The sequence below is a fragment of the Dendrobates tinctorius genome, unplaced genomic scaffold (assembly GCF_039654945.1).
Source record: "Dendrobates tinctorius isolate UK_male_01 unplaced genomic scaffold, ASM3965494v1 ptg000128l, whole genome shotgun sequence".
Classification (NCBI taxonomy): Eukaryota; Metazoa; Chordata; class Amphibia; order Anura; family Dendrobatidae; genus Dendrobates; species Dendrobates tinctorius.
In genome coordinates, this window is record NW_027361796.1 from 2,114,373 (window position 1) to 2,136,524 (window position 22,152).

The 22,152-nt window shown below is 43.4% G+C and overlaps 1 protein-coding gene across 3 annotated transcripts in view; it reads right to left on the bottom strand.

Annotated features, from left to right (window-relative positions):
* RFX3 (regulatory factor X3) overlaps positions 1–21,376 on the bottom strand; it is a 512,595-nt gene extending 491,219 nt beyond the window's left edge. For all 3 annotated transcript variants that reach the window (XM_073542615.1, XM_073542614.1, XM_073542613.1), the window contains exon 1: positions 21,155–21,376. The gene's annotated coding sequence lies outside the window, so the exon portion shown is untranslated. The remainder of the gene's footprint in view (positions 1–21,154) is intronic.
* Positions 21,377–22,152: the final 776 nt, after the last annotated feature.

Genomic DNA, 22,152 nt, shown 5'->3' on the forward strand with positions numbered 1-22,152 from the left:
GACTGGAGGTTGAGGAAGGGTTTCTAGGAGAAGGGGCGAGGAAAGTACTGGGGGAAGGGAGCTCTGGAATGGACAAGGAGGCATGTTGAGAGACATTAGGAGGAGAGGATGGATGGACGAACAAAGTTTTTTTTTTCTTTGGCGCAGGAATATCCTGCCCGGACCGACTGACAGCCTGTGAACGCCTTACTTTTGTTGACCGCCTGGTGACGGTGGACTGTGGCGTTGCCCTTTGCTGCTCTGTGGTGGCGGTGGCGGTGCTGCTGGAAGTGGCAGTGGCGGTGCTCCTAGAAGGGGAGAAAGTTGGGTCGGTGCTTCGAGTAGGAGGCTGCCTGTCTGGGATCTCAGGCAAAGTTCTTTGGGGACTTTTAGGAGGAGAATTGGTGGCGGTTATCTTTCAATGAGGAGTGGTGGTGGTGCTCCTTTGATGAGGAGTGGTGGTGGTGCTCCTTTGATGCGGAGTGCTGCCGGTGCTCCTTAGATGAGGAGTGCTGGCGGTGCTCTGTTGCTGAGGAGTGTTGGCGGTGCTCTGTTGCTGAGGAGTGCTGGCGGTGCTCTGTTGCTGAGGAGTGCTGGCGGTGCTCCTTTGGTGTTGACTGGTGGTGTCAGCGGCCCAAGCAGGTTCTGTGGTGGTTTGGCTCCAAGCTGGTGGTGCTTTGGCGGTGGTGGTGCTCCATACAGGAGCAGCGCTTGACATAGTGGTGGTGGCGGAGGAGTGTCCAGCAGCACTCAGACTTGGGGTGGTGTAGTGGTGTCTGGCTTCGCTGGGAATGCAGGTGGCCGTGCAGCAGAAGTCGGTAGTGTGGTAAAGCGAGTCAGCGGTGGAACTGTTGGAAATGACACCACTGACTGCTGAACATACCGATTCTGCTGCATAGCCTGCAAGTAAGCAGTGTTGCAGGCCTGTAACACACTCAGCTGTTGCTCAGGACTAAGGTGTTCCGCCATGCCCTGTTCAATTTTATTGAAAAAATGGTGCGCCGGTCTGTTGAGGTCGGCCTCCAGACGGTCAAGGCGCTGGTCGACAGAGTGGCAGCGGTGTTCCATGTGGTTTAAACCACGTTCCATCAGAGAAAAACCGCTTTCCATTTTGGCGGACAGCGCCTTGAGGCTGCCCTTAAAGGCCTCGCTCAAGAGCATGAACTCGGGCATGACAGGCCTGTCCGAGGCCCTCTGCCGCTGGCGGGTAGTGCCCGCAGAACCAGTGACAGAGACCTGGGACAGGGGAACACCTGATGGACCAGCTTCCTGGTCACCAGCTGTCTGTGTTGCTGACCTGCAAGATGCTTCCTGGCTGTTGGATGGCTGGGACGGGTCCGAGGTCGATCGATGAAGAACCGCTCCCGGGACAGGTTGCAGGGTGCTGCTCCAAGTGCTGTGGAAAGAAAGGGAAAACATTAGTATCATGTATTTACAAGAAGCATCACCTGTTGAATTGAAAAGCACATAGTAATAACAAAACAAAAAAAAAATTACTTACGCTCTGCTGGCAAGGACCGGTCTCAGGAAAACCAACTCTCGATAGTAGCGGTACTTTCTTCTGCGCCTTGCCGCTGAACCACTCCGAACCTGTCCCTCAGCAGAACATCAGTGTGGAAGCGGTCCTTCATCGAGCGCCAACGTGTGCGTATTTTGTTCACTTTTGGGAAAAAAAAATAAATTATAAAATGCACTTAAGGCAACTTAATTATCAACACACACAACAGATTGAACTTTTCACTACAATATATCTTGCCAAAAAAACACTAGCACCATCAGGACCATAAATCAATGCAGCAGTTGAAGACCAAAATCAATCACAGTGTGCCACATGGCATTGGTGTTTTCAATGCAAGAATATATCTTGCCAAAAAAAACCCAGCACCATCAGCACCATCAATCAATGGGGCAGTTGAAGACCAAAATCAATCACAGTGTGCCACATGGTATTGGTGTTTTTAAGGCAAGAATATATATTGCCATAAAAAACCCAGCACCATCAGGACCATCAATCAATGCGACAGTTGAAGACCAAAATCAATCACAGTGTGCCACATGGCATTGGTGTTTTTAAGGCAAGAATATATCTTGCCAAAAAAACACCAGCACCATCAGGACCATCAATCAATGCGGCAGTTGAAGACCAAAATCAATCACACTGTGCCACATGACATTGGTGTTTTCAATGCAAGAATATATCTTGCCAAAAAAACACCATCACCATCAGGACCATAAATCAATGCAGCAGTTGAAGACCAAAATCAATCACAGTGTGCCACATGGCATTGGTGTTTTTAATGCAAGAATATATCTTGCCAAAAAAACACCAGCACCATCAGGACAAAAAATCAATGCAGTATCACAGAGCATCTTTATACTTACTGAACGCCCTTTTGGAAGCTGCAGAGGCACTGTCCCAGCCATCCATCATCGCTGCGGCCACCTCATTCCAGAGCTGCCGGGTCACCACTGTGTCTTTGTACTGCTGGTCATGGCTGTCCCACAACGGGATACGCTCCTCAACGAGGCAGATCAGGTGCTCGTTGTCGATGTAGACTTCTTCGTCATCCCGTTGTGGAACCTAGAAAAAAAGAAATATATTAGAATGTTTGTAATTTTGGAGAATGAAAAAGATAGAAAAAGAAACAGAGAAGAAGCAAGATAAAAGATGAAAATAAAGACAGAAAAAAAAAAAAAGGCACATTATATACTCACATTGTGTCTCCTCGCCACGACTTGACTACGCTACTCCCGCTCTGAATCCTCCCGCTCAGACTGCTCCCGCTCAGACCGCTCCTGCACTCCATCTTCACTGCCCGTGTCCGATGTCTGTAAAGAAATCAAAAATGAAAACACATTTCTAGAGGCAGCTATACTTACCCAAAGGCAGCAAGATTGTCACCTCACGATCAGCTTGGGCCAGTTCTTGCTGAGATGGCTAATACAGTGATCCAGAAGAAGATATGCTGAAATGAAAACAAAAAATACATTAGTACATTATAAAATTGTACAGGACACACAGACATTATGTTGAAGAATACTCACATTTTGGCTCCTGAAGCTTGAATCCACACTTGTAAAGGCTCTTCTAGGCTCTTGTCTGGTCTCTCTGCAAGGCTGTCTGTAGAGTAATTGTCCCTGAAGACACCTTCTTTTATCTACACTCCTCCCAAACAATGTTGCTTGTTTAGGGGGCGTTTTAGACAAGTGTCTAGACATTGTTTACTCAAAGCGCGTGTGCGCACAAGGCGCTGACGTGCGCGGTGCCAAGCGCTCGTCAGCGATCACATAGACTGTAATGCTATTTTTGGGCGCACACCGAGCGCACACGTGCGCGTGCGATTTTTTTAAGTATGTAGACGGAACAAAAAATGCAACATGTAGAGTTCGGCGCGTCTGGGTGCACACCTGTAAAATGCGCAGCGCACGCTAAACGCTGATGAGCGCGTACATTCGCAAGACCCTGCAATCACCATGTTAAAGATAGGGGAACATTGCGCGTGCGCCCGATAGCGCACGATGCGCTGCGCGATCAAACGCTAGTGTGAAACCAGCCTTAAGGTGAGAAAAAGTGATGGCAACATAAAATGCTGACATCTAAATGCTTTACTTATGTAGTGTCTTTAATGTATGGAGCTGCATAGTTTTTCTTCCAAGTGGACTTTTAGAAATAAAAAAAATGTGACATTGTTTTGTATCATTAAAAAGTATACTGTTTTGTAATACACTTTCTTTATCAGTTCTGCACTATCTTCAGAATCTCTGCTGGCAGTGAGTATTGTTCACTTGTATTAATAGTGTCATGCGATGGTCAAGCTGAGACATGCCTCTGACAACGATAATGTGGCCATATACTTGTGTGTTCATCACGTGATCAGACAAATTTGTATCCCCGAAAGTAAATAAAAAATTGTATAACCTGGAATTAAATAACTTCAAGCAGCTCTCTTAAACACTTTGAGGAATTCATACAGAAATGTTACTGAAAGATTCTATAAATTTTGATTAAACATGGACAATTATGTATATGTTGGAACTGGAATGCCCCTCACAACAACCCTCCATCCCAGCATTAACTTTAGGCTGTGTGACACCTGAATCGCGCCTTTCCTGGCTTTCTCTTAGTATGGTCGGTACCAGTGACAATGGTGATGGTGCTTTGTCCATCCCTCGGAAGAGAAGAAGCAGGGAAGGCATTGATCAGAGTTTCCACAGCACTCCCTATGCCACTGGAAGGAAGAAGAAAATGGCGCCCTAAGGCCTGGGCCACACTGTCACTTTTTGTAGCTATACTGATTGATTTTAGCTAATCAGCTACAGCTGCAGTCCAAAGCAATATATTGAGTTGTATACAAAAGAGTGGATTTCAGATGCCCCTTAAGGCTACGTTCTCATGATGAGTATTTGGTCATTTTTGATGTTGCAGATTTTGTGCAATATTTCTAAACCTATTAGGTACATTAGAGTTTTTACATTTTGTTTCTTTGCGTTTTGCATATGTTTTTTGACATGTGTTTTTATCACTCTGACAGAGTTTGAGACGAGTGTCATAAGCATAATTGGCCCCATTCTCTCGCATGAGAGAATAGACGGCCGTGTGACCTCAGCCTTACACCACATTCACACATTCAGTATTTGGTCAGTACAGTATTTTACCTCAGTATCTGTAAGCCAAAACCAGGAGTGGGTGATAAATACAGAAGTGGTGACGTGTTTCTGTTATACTTTTCCGCTGATTGTTCCTCTTCTGGTTTTGGCTTACAGATACTGAGGTAAAATACTGAGTGTTTGGTGAGTTTTTTTTACCTCAGTATTTGGTGAGTTATTTACCTCAGTATCTGTAAGCCAAACCCAGGAGTGGGTGATAAATACAGAAGTGGTGACGTGTTTCTGTTATACTTTTCCGCTGACTGTTCCTCTCCTGGTTTTGGCTTACAGATACTGAGGTAAAATACTGAGTGTTTGGTGAGTTTTTTTTACCTCCGCATTTGGTCAGAATTATACATCAGTATCTGTAAGCCAAACCCAGGAGTGGGTGATAAATACAGAAGTGGTGACGTGTCTCTATTATACTTTTCCTCTGATTGTTCCTCTCCTGGTTTTGGCTTACAGATACTGAGGTAAAATACTGAGTGTTTGGTGAGTTTTTTTTACCTCAGCATTTGGTCAGTATTTTACCTCAGTATCTGTAAGCCAAACCCAGGAGTGAGTGATAAATACAGAAGTGGTGACGTGTTTCTATTATACTTTTCCTATGACTGTTCCTCTCCTGGTTTTGGCTTACAGATACTGAGGTAAAATACTGAGTGTTTGGTGAGTTTTTTTTTACCTCAGCATTTGGTCAGTATTTTACCTCAGTATCTGTAAGCCAAACCCAGGAGTGGGTGATAAATACAGAAGTGGTGACGTGTTTCTATTATACTTTTCCTATGACTGTTCCTCTCCTGGTTTTGGCTTACAGATACTGAGGTAAAATACTGAGTGTTTGGTGAGTTTTTTTTTACCTCAGCATTTGGTCAGTATTTTACCTCAGTATCTGTAAGCCAAACCCAGGAGTGGGTGATAAATACAGAAGTGTTGACGTGTTTCTATTATACTTTTCCTATGACTGTTCCTCTCCTGGTTTTGGCTTACAGATACTGAGGTAAAATACTGAGTGTTTGGTGAGTTTTTTTTTACCTCAGCATTTGGTCAGTATTTTACCTCAGTATCTGTAAGCCAAACCCAGGAGTGGGTGATAAATACAGAAGTGGTGACGTGTTTCTATTATACTTTTCCTTTGACTGTTCCCCTCCTGGTTTTGGCTTACAGATACTGAGGTAAAATACTGAGTGTTTGGTGAGTTTTTTTTTTACCTCAGTATTTTACCTCAGTATCTGTAAGCCAAACCCAGGAGTGGATGATAAATACAGAAGTGGTGACGTGTTTCTATTATACTTTTCCTATGATTGTTCCTCTCTTGGTTTTGGCTTACGGTATATATACTGATGTAAAATACTGACCAAATACCGTACACAACGTGGCCTTATAGTTAATCAGTAGTGTTACAAAAAGTCGCAGTGTAGCCCAGGCCTTAATGTCATGGGTGGAGACTCACTTCAAGGCTAATTAGAATATTTCAAGGGATCCATCAAAGATCATGGTTTGTAATGTTTATTTGTATTCTCACACTAAAATCTAGATGGGTCTGAAGACATAAAGTCACCATTGACTGCAGAACACTTTACCTTTTTTTCATCAGTGCTGCAGGACTACTGATTTGAGGGAGGTAGTGATGCATTATTATTAACACAATGCATGCTCATCTTTACCATCAAAGTACCCACATATGTTAGTATGATATGTATTAAACAGGAAATTATCAAAACGTAAAGTTAACAAGACTTTCATTATTTTTGCCCTACATCATAAGTGCGGTAACTGATTTATTTTGATGTATTTGTCTAGGCTTGATTTTATAGAGACAATATAGGCACTTAAACAGTATCACACTTGTCCATGGTGCAATATACAGCGTCATATGTGTCCTCTTGTTAACGACAGGTGATAAGAGAAAGTCAGGGCTAATGTGAATTAAAACGTGAAGATAAGGCACACAGCATTTTCTGTTAAATGTGTCCTCAATGCCTGGGAAAATAATTAGCTGCGTACAGAGATCTTGATAATGACAAAAGCATAGCATGCCACCTGCCTTGGACAACCCCTTTGTGAGCCTCTAGAAGTCCCAACACAATGTATTAGAAATGAAAATGACACCTGTTTAAAGCCACCATCTGTCCTTACTTAGATTCTTACAAGGGTTTCCATTCACCCGATAATAGGACCCACTAGCTCAAAACCCTAACTCCACATATAAAAGTATATAAAGATGTGGTTTAGAAAACAAAAAAGTCCAAAATAGACATTAATAGGACTAGCTACTTCTGTGATCAATCTGCCTACATGTAGGAACTCCCCTAATACACCCTCCGTCACCCAGGAGGGAAATCTAAAATACTGCAGTAACCGAGCTTAGGCGCAATTAACAGAAGTCAGCATTTCAATTAAAACATGGCTCCCACCACTTTCGCTGTCATATTTGATATTGGACAACAAGATGTTTATTTCTGTCCTTTTTATTTCAAATTAAAATATATATCACCAAAACACAGACTAGGATACCGCAAATATAATAAAAAAATTAGTTTTTATTAACAACTCATTAAAATGTTAATTAAAAATAGGAAAGATACCACAGGTACAGTATCAATAGGTGGGTATCCTGGGTAATATCACAGATAGTTCTATATTGTTATAACACGGGCACAAAAAAAATCATATACAGTCCATAATATTGGCACTAGCGTTGTAGTACCCCTTTAATACTATACAGGTACAAGTGTATCTAAAAAATACAAAAAAAATAGGTAAATGTATCCAGTGAAACCCACATAGTGCAATCAGAGAGAAAAAAAGACTACAATATCTAGTGCCAATATGGTCATGCAATCAGCACTAACCCTATTATAACATAATAGTTCGTATATATAGTAATAGATAGAATCTATAACCCGCACATTATTCTGATATAATTACCTGAAACACCCGGGAGCCCACCACACCCGACGCGCGTTTCGTGTTATAATAGGGTTAGTGCTGATTGCAGGACCACTGGATATTGTAGTCTTTTTTTCTCTCTACTTGCACTATGTGGATATCACTGTATACATTTACCATACACTTGTATCTGTATAGAGTTGTGTGATGGATTTACTATTAAAGGGGTACTACAACGCTAGTGCCAATATTATGGACTGTATATGATATAACTATATCAGTATCTGATGTTTTTTTCTGCCCGTGTTATAACAATATGGAACTATCAATGACATTATCCAGGGTACCCACCTATTGATATCGTACCTTTGGTACCTTTCCTATTTTTAATTAACATTTTAATGAGTTGTTAATAAAAACAATTTTTTTATTATATTTGCGTTATCCTAGTCTGTTTTTTGGTGATATATGGTATATTGGCTATGTGAGCCGCAGTTGTTGGGATATAAACTTGGTTTCTTTTTTCCAAAATTAAAATATCGTCAAAGGAATTACAAACGAATAAAGATATAGAACAATTGATATTGTTGTCATTTTTTATCACACTGACCTTAACGTAAAAAAAAAAAAAAGTATCAAAAATCTCATGCCGGCCCACTGACTAATAGCCCTTTTATTTCAGCCAATAATCAGTGAAAAAATAATCATTCCCAATAATCTGCTGGTGTAAACATTTCAGCAGTCACCCAAAAAACTAGCAAAACATTTGTCTGTTGGGCGAATTGATTTTTATGCATGCATAAAAATCATTACTATCGATGTACTGTATATGGTCACAGAACGATCGTATTAGCAATAGTCCTGTCTCCATTATTACGGTACTCGGTGGTCTGTGCAAAAAGGCTGGTAAATGAGAACTGAATGATTTCAAAAGAGTCGACTGGCACTTGTTACTAGCCTGAAATCTGCCAATGTAATTGGGCTTATAAGACCACGTTCACACTGTCAGTATTTCATCAGTATTTAAAATCAGTGTTTGAGGAAAAGTATAATAGATGCACGTCAACACTTCTGGATTTATCACCCTCTCGTGGTTTTGGTTTAAACATACTGAGGTCAAATACTGACCAAATCTGAGTGTGTGAACGTGGCCTAAGACTGGCTAATGCATATCTCCCAAAGTTTTAGGAAATGATACAAGAGGCACACAAAGATATGGCTCAGTGTCTTTTTTGGGTAGCGAGCATTTTTATTGGTACATTTATATAGTGTCTTCAATAAAATGGCACCAGATATCGCGGTATGCTCACGTGCTGACTCCGGCGCCATTTTATTGAAGTAACGTACTACAACGACAACATAAAATGTTGTAGTTCATTACTTCAATAAAATGGCGCCAGAGTCAGCGTGTGAGCATACCACGATCTCCAGCACTATTTTATTGAAGTAATTTACTACAACATCAACATAGCAGTGCACACACACCGGCAATAGGCATAATGGCTATGGCCGGTGCATGTAAACTGCTATGTTGATGTAATAGAATTCTTTTAAAAAATGGCGCTGGAGTCTGCAAGTGCACATACCACGTGAATTCGCATATGCAAGGTCTTCAATAAAATGAAGCTGGAGATCACACTATGTGCATGCACTGACTCCGGCGCAATTTTATTCAAGCAATGTACCACAATGCTAACATAGCAGTGCGCATGCGCTGGCAATAGGGATAATGGCGAGAGCAGAAGGGTGCGCACTGCTATGTTGACGTTGTAGCACAATTCATCAATAAAATGACACCAGAGTCAAAGCATGAACATCCCGGGATATATGGTGCCATTTTGTGGAAGACACTGTGTTTGCGAATTCGCACACACAATATCTTCAATAAAAAGGCGCCATAATGCGGTATGCGCACACGCTGACTCCGATGCAACACTGTGCATGTGCCATCCATCTCGGCTTCAGACAAAAGGACGCATCCACCGTTATATATAAGATTATTATAATTGTCACCCTGTGCAAGCAGGAGGAATCCACATTTGCTCATTAGCTCAGTCTGGATTGCGGAGCAGCTGACTTACATGAATGGACCTGAAATGTAATACTACATTTATCCTGTGGACAGTAGTGGCACTGTTTGTAATGAAAGCTGCCAAGTTTTTGTAATTCTGGAGAGCCCCTTTAAAGATATGAGCCATTTGCTGTGAAATACATTTGGGATCACACTTATTCCTTCAGTGGAGAAAGTACATACAGATTAAATCATAGTTTAACTCATTCTCATTAATATTTGCACAAACTGTGAGAACAGATGGTTTTCCCTAGGAGAGACTGGGCAGCTACTTTTTGATACATATAAAGAGGAATCTGTGGGGTCTGTAGCGGGCTCTGTAGTAAATCTAGGATTATTATTAAAGCTGTCGCCTTTAGTTTCATGGCACACAAATTACAGGGGACTTTTCTGGCAACACATACCAACTGCACACATCTGCTATTTATTATTATCAGTTATTGGTGAAACATTGGTCATTGGTGAAACTGTGGATCTCGCTCTCTCCCTTAACAGCCCAGCTTTCCACCCGCCATCACGCTCTCTCCGTCCGCAGCCCCGCTCTCCACCCACCATCCCGCTCTCTCCCTCTGCAGCCCCGCTGTCAATGCGCTGTCCTGTTCTATCCCTCCACAGCCCCACTCTCCATCCGTGTCCCGCTCTCCCTCAACAGCCCTGCTCTCTCCCTCCACAGACCCGCTCTCCATGCGCCATCCTGCTCTATCCCTCTGCAGCCCCGCTCTCCATCCATGTCCCGCTCTTTCCCTCCACAGCCCCGCTCTCCCTCCACAGCCCCGCTCTCCCTCCACAACCCCTCTCTCCCTCCACAGCCCCGCTCTCCCTCCACAGCCCCGCTCTCCCTCCACAGCCCCTCTCTCCCTCCACAACCCCTCTCTCCCTCCACAGCCCCGCTCTCCCTCCACAGCCCCGCTCTCCCTCCACAACCCCTCTCTCCCTCCACAGCCCCGCTCTCCCTCCACAGCCCCTCTCTCCCTCCACAGCCCCGCTCTCCCTCCACAGCCCCGCTCTCCCTCCACAGCCCCGCTCTCCCTCCACAGCCCCGCTCTCCCTCCACAGCCCCGCTCTCCCTCCACAACCCCTCTCTCCCTCCACAGCCCCGCTCTCCCTCCACAGCCCCGCTCTCCCTCCACAGCCCCGCTCTCCCTCCACAACCCCGCTCTCCCTCCACAGCCCCGCTCTCCCTCCACAGCCCCGCTCTCCCTCCACAGCCCCGCTCTCCACGCGCCGTCCTGCACTTTCCCTCTGCAACCCTGCACTCCAGCCACCAGTGGGTGGGGTTATGTGGAGTGGGCGTGGCTTGATGCATACACACATATCCATACACTCAGTGGAAAGTTCACATGTCAGTAATTGGTCAGGATATTACCTCTGGTCAGGATATTATCTGTAAGCCAAAACCAGGAGAGGAACAATCATAGGAAAAGTATAATAGAGACACGTCACCACTTCTGTATTTATCACCCACTCCTGGTTTTGGCTTACAAATACTGAGGTAAAAAAACTGACCAAATACTGAACGTGTGCACATGGCCTAAAACAGTTTTCCATTAGGCTAATAATGCGTCCAGTTTTAAAACTCACAGTCTTAATTGGCCAATTCTGACCGCCATATGAGAAAATGTCTGGTCACAAATTAAACATTCTACAAAAATAACTGGTTATGGCACAGAGGTATTCAGAAAAAAGAAGACCCTATATCATACTGTCAAGAACATCAGAGGGGTCGGTCATCTATATCTAGCATGGCTTATGGCTTTGGCTGCGGGGGGGTATACACTCGTCCATTGCAGCCTTAATAGCAAAAGGCACATGACAGTAGCAGTAATGTGATGTATGAATGACTCTCTTTCCTCGCAAGTGAAATATTTTGTGACATTTTTTCATGATGCCATATAGGAGATTTATGAATTTCTGTCTTTCACTATATACTGTAGTTTCCATTTCTTACAGTGCTCCCAAAAAATAAAAGCAGTGCTGCGGTCGGTAGCTATGGGTTACAGAGTATGTCATAGATTATTTTCATAAATCTGCCTCAATGTATTTCTAAGGCTAAGGAATGTCCCACTACAAATAAAATGTAAATGCCGCCAAAATGTTCATTATTTAGTTTTTCTTACTCTTTCCTAGTGAATTTCCAAACCGGTGAAAAAACTGTCATGTGATAAATAAAATCACAGCAAAAAAAAATTGAAAAATCATCTCAAGTAAATATATTTAATGCTGCATTCAGATTAGTGTAGGGAAAAAAATCACTTATTTTTCATCAGTATGATGTTCTATATGTCCTTTTTTCACATCAATATGTCATCCGTGTTCTTGGCTTTGACATGCTTTTTTTATATCCACAATTATAAAAATTAATAATAACAATAATGATTCACGCCAGACTCAATGAAGGGGCGTTCTTGAGTAGGATCAGCTGAATTCTGAAGAGGCACATGCTACTTAATGAACTTGATGCATCTTCTCAGAGATGTGTGTCTCCTTGCGCCTCACCAGAAATGCTCCTAACAATTCTGGGGCAAAAACCACTAGCACCATTGATGAATTTAAGGCTTGAGTGCCACCAACGTATCTTCTCTCATCTGAGAGAATCGGGTCAATCAGACTCAGACAAGAGCTAGATGGAAATCGGACCATACTCAGATGTCATCCGAGTGCAGTCTGGTATATTCCATGGACTCATTAACTTGCATGGATGAGTGTGATCCAAATATTGGATCAGACTCGGGCATGCTGCGATTTTTTTCATCAGAACGGATCTGTCAAAGGAAAAAATCAGACAAGTACCACATCCCATATCATAACATTGGTCTGAGTGCAAACTGATGTTTGGATTGCACTTGGACCTAAAATATGGTTATGTACACGAGCCCTTTTGGACATATATTATCACATCCTGTCCCAGCTACATCAATTGTGGGGGAGATGTCCAAAATTGGTGTGAAAATGGCATAAGCCGCACAACTTCGCACTGTACAAAAATATTACGACTTTTCAAAACCATTTTTTCTACGGTAAGCACCATGAATTGGGGCCATAGAGCTTTCTATGTAATCTTTGTAATACAGCTGTGTCCTTGTGTGAGTCAGGGTTGATCTTGCACGCTGACTTCTATAGACAAGTCTCATCCATAAGAGACGGGGCATGCTGTATTTTTTCACAAGGGCACCACATCCATGTGAAAATGCTCATCTGAACTACAAGAGCTAATAACACTGGAGCATGCGCTGTCTGTACAGATGTAAAATATGCCTGGCTGGCCCGAAGCTAAGCATATGCTTACATAGGGCGCTCCGTGCTGCCATAATCACAGCAAAATAAAGTTAAAAAAAGCCATAAATACAAACAGGAAAAGCAGACAGCCACTTATCACATTCGTGGTTTACCAGACCATTCCCCCCTTTAAATAAATGGACTCAAGTTGCTATTTCATCAGCCTAAAATTAATTGTAACCATTTTAAGCAGTAACCTAAATATATCTAAGTAATCGTTGACATCACGACATGGCCGCTTGTGACTCCTCTAATTAACAACTATTGCATCACAGATCCTACTCTGTGCAATGGGAATGCTGCAATCTCCCAAATGACAGACACTGACAACAGACGGCTTACATAACACACGCACACGACAACACAAAACACCAAAGTCAAGGTACATGGAAAGAAAAGTGTGACATACCACTCATTTCTGTAGGGTGCAAACAGATTCCTAAATGCATCACTTAGCAAAACATCTGTCTGTTTGTTGGGTTTTTTTTTTCCCAGGACCTAAAAAAGTAGCATACTGCATCTCTGGGTGCCATCACAAGTGCCTCTATCACAATCTGTTTTATTACTGAAGCTAACAAGTGATAGATTCAACAGCTGATGTACTAACCCAGATCAGTGTTCGTCCCTGTTATTATTTCATCTGGATCTGATACTATTATTATTATTATTATTGTATGAGACTTTTTTTTACTTTTAGGCTATGTTAACACTACTGTAATTTCGGTCGGAGTGCTGTCCGTGAAAAAACTGACATCACTTGGACCAATGGTATTCGTTTGGGCTGTTCAATTGACTTTCATTTTTCCCCAGGTCAGATGTATGTGTGATAAAAAAAAAAAAAAATCACAGTACGTAATTTTTTTCAGCACTGGAGAGGCGCTTTAAATGTAAGCCCTTCCACCCTCGTTCTCATACTCCCCTTCCGGCAGCATCACCTTTTACCAACACCGCTCCGATCCCACGGCACCATCTTGAACCCGTAACTTCGAACTGGTCAGAAGTTAGGTCACAAGAGCTCAATGCAAGTCTATGAGGGACAGAACGGGACTCTCATAGAGATGTATTGAAAAGTGACCTCTGCGCCACTCTGCGAAACAATGGAGCTGCCGGCAGGTCACTTTTCGCCAGAAACCGATGGGACAGACGTTGGAAAAGGATGAAGGCGGGAGGTGAGTATGAAACAAGGGGCAGAGGAATTACATTTAAAGCACCACTCCAGAGGAGCAATAAAAAACAGCTGGAGTGGTGCTTTAACATAGGAAACTTTTTTTGTGTTGTAAATTTTATTCGCTGCTACAGTATAAAAATGAATGCCATATGGCTGACAACACAGATGAAAAGTTCTTGATGAAAATCGGACAATTTTTAAACGCTCGTAGGAACTTAGCGTTATTAGGAAAAAGTGGTCAAGATTGCGCAGGACAGATCAGTCTTTTCCTCCAACTGAATAAACCACAGTTCAGATAATTAGGCTACGTGCACACGCTGCGGAATGGGGTGCGGATTTGGCCGCGCGGATTTTGTAAAATCCGCAGGTAAATCTGCAGGTCAAAAGATCTGCGGTTTATCTGCGGATTGCTCTGCGGTTCTGCCCTGTGGTTTTTCATTTCCACAATGGAGGAGATGGCAAACCGCAGCGGAATCCGCAGAAAGAATTGACATGTCAATTCTTTCTGCGGTTTCAAAACCGCATGGAAAACCGCATGGAAAAATCCGCACCGTCTGCACTGCAGTTTTTTTATTCCCATAGGGAATAATGGTACTGTACACCGCAGCAAAAACTGCTGCGGATCCGCAGCGGCCAAATCCGCTGCAGAACTGCAGCAGAATCCGCAGCGTGTGCACACCCCCTTAGGGGGTGTGCACGCGCTGCGGATTTGGGTGCGGATTTGGCCGCGCGGATTTTGTAAAATCCGCAGGTAAATCTGCAGGTCAAAAGACCTGCGGTTTTACCTGCGGATTAGCCTGTGGTTTTGCCCTGCGGTTTTTCATCTCCTCAAAGGAGGAGATGGCAAACCGCAGCAGAATCCGCAGAAAGAATTGACATGTCCACGCGGAAAAATCTGCACCATCTGCACTGCGGTTTTTAATTCCCATAGGGAATAATGGTACTGTACACCGCAGCAAAAACTGCTGCGGGTCCGCAGCGGCCAAATCCGCTGCGGAACCGCAGCAGAGTCCACAGCGTGTGCACACACCCTTAGTGTTTACAATTAACCATAAGTTTTTCAAGTGGAAGCTGGTTAGAGAAATGCTCCATTTTGGGGGGAATTTTTGGAGGAACTTTTCTTCAAGCAATATCGAAGAGTTTTGGGAGAGTTTTTTCCCTCTGAATCATTTTTAAGATTTTTGATTTGAAAGAGTCTGGTTTTGATAGGTTTCCACATACATTTCTCTTTCCTCCAGGTGTTTTCAAACCTTTTCAGAAAAAAAAAGCTAAAAAACACGTCATATGAACAACAAAGTGGCATTTCCCATAGAAGTGATTAGGAACAGTTTTCCAAGAGGCTGTGTTCCCATGATGAGTTTTTGATGTTGCAGTATTTCTGCACCTATTATGTAAATTAGCTTTTTTTTATTGCATACATTGCGTTTTGTCTCGTTTTTTTAACGCCGCAGATTTTGTATCTTTTCGGAATGTCATTCTTTAAATAAAGCTGGTTTATTTTTTATTCTTCCTGGTATTTGGCTTTGACAAAACTTTATTGATAGTCATGTGCAATTACATGCATTTTTAGTGACTTTTAGCAACAGAAACGCACTAAAAACACATCTGTGCTTTTTTTTTTTTTACCTTCACATTTTCCGCATCTAATGCAAGTGTATGGTGAAAATCTGCACAGAAAACTCAGCGTGCTTGCAAGAGAAATGGACATGTTGCGGATCTGAAAAACAAACTGCAGGTCAGTTTACACTGAGTAAAAAAAAAAAAGAGAGCATGATATTTCTATAAGTCCCATCCACTTTGCTGGACTTTTGTAAAACACTGCGCTTTTCAAGCAGCGAAAGTCAGCAGCATCCGCAAATCACCAAAAACTCATTGTGGGAACGTAACAGAAGGTGATTTTAGAGGAGGATTCTGCAAAAGAACTCTGTGTGAACATAGCCCAATGGTATTTACTGTACACCTATCTTTTTCAGGCAAGTATTTCAATAGTAAAGCGCTTCAGGAAACACTGGCCTTTTATTTTCCTGGAGCACCTTTTTACTGTTTTTTTTGGTCATTCCCTGAATGCTTTTTTTTAGTATTTTTGCTTTTTGACCTCCAGTGTTTTTCACTGACAGAAAATTCTGACGCCATGCGGAGCCACAGTATAGCATCCGATTTTTAAGGATACATTATAATTCTGTAGCATAGGAAACTGTAAATGGTCCTGTAAAAGATTAATACCTGCAGAGTAAAAAAAAAATGAATGTTATACGGACTGCACACAGATGACAAGTGAGGGAGAAAACCATCTCACTTTACTGAATGAGAATGAGACCGATTTTTAATACTGTCATGTGACCCCCAGCCTAAGGCCACCTGCACACGTTCAGTATTTGGTCAGTTTTTTACCTCAGTATTTCTAAGCCAAAACCAGTTGTGGGTAAAAATTACAGAAATGGTGACGTGTTTCTATTATACTTTTCCTCTGAATGTTCCTTTCCTGGTTTTGGCTTCTAAATCCTGAGGTAAAAAACTGACCAAATACTGAAAGTGTGCACGTGGCCTAAATGTTGCTCCTGTTTCTGCGGACTTGGCCTATCCATGCATTATATGGGCAGCCACGGATCCGAAATGCCTCACGGCGTAGACACTCGAGCGATAATGATCCGTACGGACTATCGTCAGACTGAGGCCAAGTTAGTCACAAGTAAATTCAGCCTTTGACATGCTTCTGAGCAGCTTAGGCCTGTTTCACACATACGTATGTTACCATCAGTCAAAATCCGCCGTTTTGCAAAAAAAACAGATCCGCCATTTTGCTTGGCAGATCCGTTTTTTTTCCCATTGAGTTGCATTACTGGCTGATCTTGACGGATGGCCATCCGTTGGATCCATTTTTTTGCGGATCCGCCAAAATTTTAGCGTCCGCCGACATGCCTGGACGGACAATGCAATGTTTTTTCGGGCAGCCGGATCCGCATTTTACATTGCGCATGCCCGGAGGACTTGCCTCGGCCGCAAATTTAACCCTAAACTCTGTTTTGGCGACTGAAAAATTCTTCTCTCTCTCTCCCTCTCCCTCCCTCTCTCTCTCTCTCCCCAGACAGCGGTTCCTTTAAATTTCTTCCTTCACCGCATCCGTAAAAAAAGGTCCGGTGGCACACGTTGATGTCCTTACACAGGCGGATCCGTTTTCCGCCATTTTGGCAGATCACAACTGACAGAAAAAACTGATGTGTGAAACAGGCCTTAAAGTACAGTTTAATGGTCATTTTCTAAAGCCAAATAATGTACAACTGAAATCATTACATAGAGAGCGCACGTGAGAGGAATCATAGAACACCAAAAAGTGCTAAATATTATCCTACTAACAATAATATCAGCTCTAGAAAAAAACTGACTATATTTCTAATAATAATAATGAGATTATGACTAAGAATAACTCTGAGACCAAAGATACTATTAGATTTTTCATTCCAGACTATCGGATAGGGTGATGGAGCATTGTGCAGCATCAGGACCGTCATGGCTAAGAAGACAATGCTGTACTACGCCACCATCCTCCTTTTCATGGTGCATCGCACATGATTAACCTTCCTTGGCTCTTCAAACATTGGACACCCCTTATGATCTCTTCTACAAACATTTGTCTTTGTGAAATGACGTTACAAAAAAAGAAACTTGCTCAGATGCTGCGCTTTGATAACAGAGAAAAAGTAACGTGGATTTTTTTTCGGAATATAACTGTAATACCCACGATACAAATATTCAGTGACTGTGCGATTATTAGCCATAGTTCTTGTGATATAGCCAGTGTCGGACTGGGGTGCCAAGAGCCCACCAGTAACACTGACTTTAAGGGGCTCACTTTTCACATGCATACAAATATTACACTCCTCTCGTTCAGAAATGTACATATATCTCTAAATAATAATAATAATAATAATAATCTAGGTAGGTTGGTTAATGAATGATAAGATGCTTTTTTCTGTACAGAGTAAATCAAGTGAATTAAGACAAGTACTATCCAGTTGGGGGCCCAGATCTGCACAGGGGCCCACCGGGGGATTCCCCTGTTACCCTGTGGGCCAGTCCGAGCCTGGATACAGCCGATAGTAATGGTAAAGTATTTGTGCCCTCACCTTGCAAACACGTAGCCCTTTACATCTGACAACCACTTTAAGTCCAGTTTCAGACGCCTATAATACGACTGGGCTTTAGGTCTCCTGCAGAAGAGTGTATAAATTGGCAAACTGCTGTCTGAGTGGACAGCACACGGACCGCACACTGACCCATGTTATTCACTAGCGCTGTTCAGATTAATGATCTATTTTTGCTCCGAGTGACCGTGAGAATAAAATTCGCAGCATGCAATACTTTTTTCCCTGACTTGGATGAGACTCACACAATCAAAGCTATGGGTGCAAGAAAAAAAATATCGGATCCCATACAGACCATCAGAGTGTTATCCAATTTTTACAGCTAGATTTCTACTTATAAACCTAGGAAACTGCGTGTGATCATGTACTTGTTTTAATATAGTGTATGAAAACAGATTGCACACGGACAACACGTGGATGGAAAAAGCGGACTCATAGATGGCACATGGATGACAATTAGAAAAAAGTCATCCAGAAGACTCAGACGAATTTTCATACAATCGTCTGCGGGCACCTTTAGGGGCAGTATTATGGCTGCAACATCTGGACCCCAACTGGTCCCAAATCCATCAAATAACCTGTCTGACACTGGCCTAGAGCCTCACTCACAGGACCAAAAAGAAAACTGTTACTAACTGCACTTTGTACCAGATAAACAAATTCAACTGATACAATTATATGTTAGGCAGCATGCTGAATATTGCCACTTTATTCCAGATCTGTGCCCCTCACAAGTAGCAGAGCCTTAATGTAGCATGTACTCAGTCTGTTCATCAAACCCTGCCTGTCAGCCACATCAGGGGTGCTCCTATGTCCCCAGGGATCCAGAAAAACGCAGTAAACCAATACAGTATCCTTTCGGTATATGTCAGGATGATATACTTTTTCTTAACTGCACCGAAGTATGGTTTTATAGCTTTTCGATGCAGTGGGGCTCAATAAAAACCAGGGCGTTAAAGGCCACTGTATGTCATACATAGATGAATACTCCTGGGGTATACCTCTGAAGTGCCTGAAAAACAAATGTGAACAGCTCCAAATTCAGGCTGTATAGATATATAGGTACTTGTCATGTGACCGTCTCATCAAAAACCCATACATAAGACCTAATGTAGTTCTATCAACTGTCAGTACAGAAAGGCATTAGGCCCAGTGTGAAGTAGTAGCCAAACAGCTTCCTCAGTGATGGGGTATATACAATAAATGGTAATATATATCTAAAAAAACTGTAACACCTGATCCAAGGTCTTCTCCACATAGTAGCCGACTGCTAGTTCCCTGCAGCATATCATAACAAAAGGAAACATCCAACTCAGTCTACTATGTATATATATATATATATATATATATATATATATATCAGAGTGGCGCCATCATATCTCCCTATTGCTGCCCAGAAGTCAGATGCAGCCTTTGTGTGTGTTCCAGGAATTACGCTGGGGCTGCAGAGGATAAAGTAGGTTTTCATGAAGAGTAATCTGCGTGTGAAAGTGCTCGAAAAAGAGGAAAAAAAAAAAAAAACCTGGAAAACAAATTAGCAAGTTATCTGGAGATAGAAGCTGCACTGTTTTTTTTAATGAAGTACTGTAGGTCTATGATCTCCATACTGAAGGCGATATAAACAATAGGTATAGCATGACACATATTAACAATACACGTTATAATATGTGCCCAGAACGTCATAAGAATTGGAATCCATCTACATATTTGCTATAAAGCTAAACATACATTTGATGTAACCATATGGTGCCCAGTACAAGAGTGTTGCCCACTTTGGCTAAGGCAACTTTAGAAAAGTCAATGATGATGCTCGTCTATGATGGTAATTTTGACTGATTTTCATAGGAGTGACCGCTAGCATATGCTTCTATTCAAGGTGCAACTTTTAGTGGCTGACATGTCCAACATGTACATATAATGTGTAACATGTGACATCACAAGATGAACGTCGCCATCTGGTTCTAGCCTGGCACAAAGGTCAATTTCTTTTCAGAAGACAAAACAAGCATATAGATTGAGCATAATGCAACATCCCGACATGATATATAATACAGACAAGCGAAGAATGAAGTCATTAGAGCAGAGATCAATACGGCGAGTAGAAAATTTCCCACACAAGCTCTGCTGGTGCCAACATGTGAAACGCGTCACAAGATAAGACACCCAGACGTTTCAAGTTCACATGGTTCATGCATTCTTTATGATCAACCGGTCTTCAATTTCAGCTGTGAGTAAAGGAAATGCCAAATCCACCCCCGGGAACTGTGTGATTGAGGGGAGCTGCTCGTAGGCCCTTGCCAAGTACTGAGACCCCCATCCAGGCTGAAGAGGGTCTTCTAGATCTACTACATAGAGCAACATCTCATTCGTTCATCACATGGAGCTGACAAAACCTTCGCTATCAAGTCATTGTCTGGCGCTGAGGGGTTAATAAGGGACCTATACAATGTGCACCTGTAAAACTCACTAGGGATCCCCTCCCCCTCACCAGGCAGTAAATAATGTCCTAGGGGTGCAAATCCTGAATGGAGTCTTGAAGCACAAAGGAAGACAAGGTTAACTCCTTCAACACTTGGGTGGCAGTGATGTGCATGTCTTTCTGACACAGCAAGGGTTACAACAAAGACATGTTCCCATGAAGACATCCCATCAGCGGTAACAGCAGCATCCTCCTCATCCCCAGCCTTCCTTTATCCAGCAGCTCGATGCCATCCACAATGCCAGACCCCATTTCCTCCCCTCTAGAAGTGCTCGGGGTGGTTAACCCCATAAATGCCCGGCGCAGCTCCCCCTCCTCTCCTCCCCCTCGGAGGCCAGACATTAGACCGGGGAGAGGAGAACACAGACACAGGCAGAGACAAAAAGAGGAAGGCAGAGGCGAATCCATGGCAGTCCACCTGCCTCCCATCCCAGCGTGCACGCACCACCCGCAGCGGCAGCTACACCGCACACACACGAGAAGAAGAAGAAGAACATATTCACCTTGGCTGTGGAGTATAATGTTGTTGTTGGTGCTGGTTGTTGTGGGTGATGGGGAGGATGGTGATGAGGAGGTTGGAGAGGTGGTGATGATGATGGTGGTGGTGGTGATGGTGGTGGAGGAGGAGGAGGATGAGGAGGAGAGGAGTAGTTGTTGTTGATGGGTAACAGTCGCCAGGACTACGGTGGCTATGGCGCTGGATTCACAAGGCAACAGTTGCTATAACTCACAAAAGAGGGAGGCAACCTAACCTGAGAGGAGGAAGAGGCGGGGCCTCCTGACATACACACAGGCAGGGGTGGGGCCTGCTGACACACAGGCTGACGGCGGGGCGGGGCCTGCTGACACACCCACAGGCTGACAGCACGGCGGGGCGGGGCTTCGGTCTCGGAGGAGGCTTCTATCCGTATGGAGCTTCCTTGCGGTTTCTCCTATGTGCGCTCCTCGTTACTGTCGGGGAGGATGCAGCGATGATAGGAGCACGGGAAGTGCTGTGTCTGCTGCTCACCCGCTAGGCGACTGCTGCTGTGCCCTATTGTTCCGGGAGCAGCTGCATGTACCAGGGGGTGATGGCAGGAGATTGGGGTCTCTGCAGAGGATGAACACAGGGCTCATCATAGCAAGGATCTCCTGGCACTAGCTGAACGGTCACCTGCCTCTACACGGATCCTTAGGCTACTTTCACACATCAGGTTTTCGGCGTCAGGCGCGATCCGGCGTCGTGCCGGATCCGGCAAATGTTTTGTAAAACCTGATGTGCCGGATCCGGTTTTCTGCCGGATCCGTCTTGTTCTTGACAGACAAAACCGGATCCGTCTCATCCGGTTCATCCGTTTTTCTATCCGTTTTTCGCCGGATCCGGTTTTTAAAATTGACCCTTGTGGCCTTCCGAACGGGATTGGCTACTGGAAAACTAGATATAGCATGTTCCTACAGCCCTTCTTTGACAGGTTGTAGAGGAGAAAGTGCAGGTTGGAGAGAAGAGCAAGTTACTGGCGAA